Genomic DNA, 3,849 nt, shown 5'->3' with positions numbered 1-3,849 from the left:
TAGACATTCTTCTGGTATTCTCTGCTTTCAGCCAAGATCCATCTAACATCAGCAACAATATCCCTAGTACCACGACCCCTTCTAAACCCAGCCTGGACTTTCGGCAGTTGATAACTCAATTAAGAAATTATAGAGATGATATCACAACAGAACCAGATGAAATTAAATCAATAATATTGGAAAAAATAATATCTGATAAATTCAAAACCTATAGGAAATGGACAAATTCCTTGAAACTCATGCCCTACCCAGATTGACATGTACAGATAACAGAACACTGAATAGATCTATCACAAAAGAAGAAATTGAATAGGTCATGAAAAGACTTCCCCATTAGTAAAGTCCTGGATTAGATGTCTTCACAGATGAATTCTACCAAACATTCAGAGAAGATCTATCACCAATTTTACTTAAATTATTTGAAAAAAAAAGAAAAAGAAGGAACACTCCCAGAGTCATTCTATAAAATAAGCTTAATCCTAATAAAAACGCCAGGCAAAGATATTACCAAAAAAAGAAAACTATAGACCAGTATCTTTCAGGAATATAGATGCAAAAATCCTTAACAAAATCCTAGCCAATAAAATTAAAAAAGCACATAAAAAATTAATTCAACATGACCAAGGGAGATTCATAACAGGTATGCAAGGACGATTCAACATAAGAAAAACAATCAATGTAAATCACATTAATAAAACAAATAACAAGAACCATATGATCTTATCAATTGATGCAGAAAAGGCATTCAACAAAATCCAACATTCCTTCCTGCTAAAGACATTCAACAAAATTGGAATAGAAATTAATTTCCTCAACATAGTGAAAGCAAGATAGCAAAACCAACAGCCAATATCTTTCTCAATGGAGAAAGACTAAAAGCATTTTCCTTGCAGGCAGAGACCAGATAAAGATGTCCACTGTAGTAAGAAATAATCCGTCTTTTTCCATGGAGCATAGATTTGAGCCTGAAAAACATATTTAACAATATGTGAAATGCACCACACAACAACTGATTGAGGAGAAAGGACACATTTTGATGAAAATTTGGAAAATCAGTGAGCACTGGAAGGTAGTTGTTATCATAAAATTATTTTGTTCACCTTTCTTGACATTTTTTGGTGATAAATTATGTTAATTATGATGGCTTGTGTGGTAGGGAGTTTCTCTGCCAGCCCAAAGGCACATGATTCAAATCCACTGTCTGCTTTATAGGGAGAGAGATGGGCAATCCCCTCCTGTGTGATTTATTGAAAAACCTGCTGGAGGGTTAACCACAACAAAAGATATTTTGATCTGTCCTATCAATGATTATTGTGTTGAAGAACTTTTTTAAGACATCATAAAGCAAGGGAACAGAAGGATTCAAAAAAGGGCTTTAAAACAAGAAAAGCAAAAACTCAAGCAGACGTGGTGGTCACTCACTCTAGCTTCCTCATTTTATAGTTGAATAAACTAAGACCTATGAACCAAAGTACTCATGTCACTAAAAACAGAATCTGGAGGCCACAATCCTGAGTGACAAACTAACCATTTTTCAAAATATTTCCATCTACACCTAGAAAATGAAAATAAGCAACATATGAATTATATATTAAATTATTTGCATTGCAATTTACAATGATTTATATATTTGCATCCTCAAAGGTTTGATTCAATTAGTCAAAAACTACCCTATTAAGTAAAGTTCTAACATACTTGGTTTGTAGGCAACCTATAATGTCATGTCTTCATTGTTCAATCAAGATTGTTTCTGATGCATTAGTGAAAATTTCTAAGTGGGACAGAGGAAGCTACCTTGAAGTCATTTTAAAAAATAAGTTCATAACTAAGTTGAGGACCCTGTCTTGAGTTCCCAGCAGTATGCAACTCCTATTTGTCTATAAACATGTGATAATCCTGAGTTTGCAGTTCACTGGAATAAAACAGGTTTTTCAACAAGGAAAAAACAAACAAACAAAAATGTATTTAGATGCCTGAAACATTACCTATTACTGCCTTCCAGAGTGGTTGTACCATTTTACAATTCCACCAACAGTGTATAACAAACAGAATTTGTCTCTCTTCACATCCTCTCCAACATTTATTAGTTGCTGTCCTGTTAAACTTTGCCACTGCTACTGGAGTGAGATGGTATCTCATTGTGGTTTTGATTTGCATCTCTCTTATTGCCAGTGATTTTGAGCATTTCTTCATGTGTCTGGTGGCCATTTGATTGTGTTATTCATCTTTTTCTTGTGGAGTCCCTGCAAGATTTCCTGTTTTCTTTATATTGAGATACAATCAATGTTGGAGACTGAAGGTCTATCATTTCTACAGTTTGTGAATAGAGAAGTTTCTCTGGTTGTGCACGAGCACCAGTGAGGTTACAAGGCTGTACAATGCACGTGAAAAGATTGCTCAGCTTTCTCAAGAGGATATATTGGCACAATGACTGCAACAACAGGCTCAAGCTCAACAGAAAATTAGAGGTTGTGCAGGACCAAGCAATATTTCATTCCATTGTGCATAGGATCACTGTGAGTAGTAATCAACTTGACAGCACCTAACAACACCACAAGGATTAGGAAGTAGACATCTTTGAGTGGTGGAGTTGTAGTGGTGGTTGCAATATGGCCTGTCACATTGACTTTCAGATTATCCTGTACTGAACTAAAATGATCTTTATATTTCTGCTTGAAGTAATCATTGAATATAGACTGTCACAAAGAGTTATGACCTCAGATGTTCTGAGTAGGCATTGACAGCTGAAAGGCACTTCTAACAGTTAGAAAGCAAATTCTCTCTAAAGGGGAAGTTGTATGGTTCATCTTTGTGTCAACACAGAGTCAGAGATCTCAAGCTCGATCGATACAAATTACATCCCAGGTGACCTTGGACAAGTTACTTAATCTCTCATAGTTTCATTTTCTTTATTTGTAAATTGAGGTATGTAAAATAACTAACTTCACAGAGATAACCGTGGAAATTCTGGGAGACGGTGCATGAGAAGCTAAATATTCAATTAAATTTAATTTTTATTTTCCTTCTAAAAATGCATCAGACAGTGCATCATGGATCTTTCAAGAGCCTTCAGTGTTGGGTTGTAGATGTTATTCAGACTGTTTTTTTCTGTCTTTTCTCCTTTTCTTTCTAGATTTAGATGAAAGAGGCTATTTGTATGAGACCAAAGCAAATCCTCTGTTTTCAAGTCAATTCCGACTCAGACCAGCCCTCCATTGGGTTTCCAAGGCTCTAAATCTTCAGGGGAGAAGACGGCCCATTTTCCTCCCAAAGAATGACTGATGAATTCAAACTGTAAAACTTTCATTTAGAAGCCCAACATGTAGTGCATTATCCTACCAAGGCTGTTTGAAAGAGTCTATTTATTCTGAACTTAAGCTGAGCAACCAAATTCTGCCAAAGTTCAGCTGGTCTAATTCTCAGTGAACAAAATATTGAAACCATGACCCTGGAGGGAAGAACTTCATTCCAACAACACATGCAAGACCTTAGGCAATTGTTTTCAAACTGTAAGCTACAAACTCGCTTGGAGTTGTTGTTCACCTTTGCTTTGATTTTTTTTATATTATGCGGTTTACTTACAAAGTTTGTATACATTGTTTTTCACTTTTATTATTGTTGGTATTAGGATCTTAGCGACCCTCTGAATCTGAGCTGTTCTCTATTCTGTGCTGTCCTCACCATATATTTGGGTCCACTCTTAAAGTTATGTGTCAATTCATCTTGTTGAGGGTATTCCTATTCTTAATTGACTCTACATTTTCAAGTATAATGTCTTTTCACAAGGAATGGCCCTTCCTAAAAACATGCTCAAAATATCTAAGACAAAATTTTACCATCCTTGTCTCC

Source organism: Elephantulus edwardii, unplaced genomic scaffold, assembly GCF_000299155.1.
Source record: "Elephantulus edwardii isolate Elephantulus edwardi_28Jun2011 unplaced genomic scaffold, EleEdw1.0 scaffold00050, whole genome shotgun sequence".
In the NCBI taxonomy this organism is placed as follows: domain Eukaryota; kingdom Metazoa; phylum Chordata; class Mammalia; order Macroscelidea; family Macroscelididae; genus Elephantulus; species Elephantulus edwardii.
Note: the sequence above shows the minus strand (reverse complement) of the source record.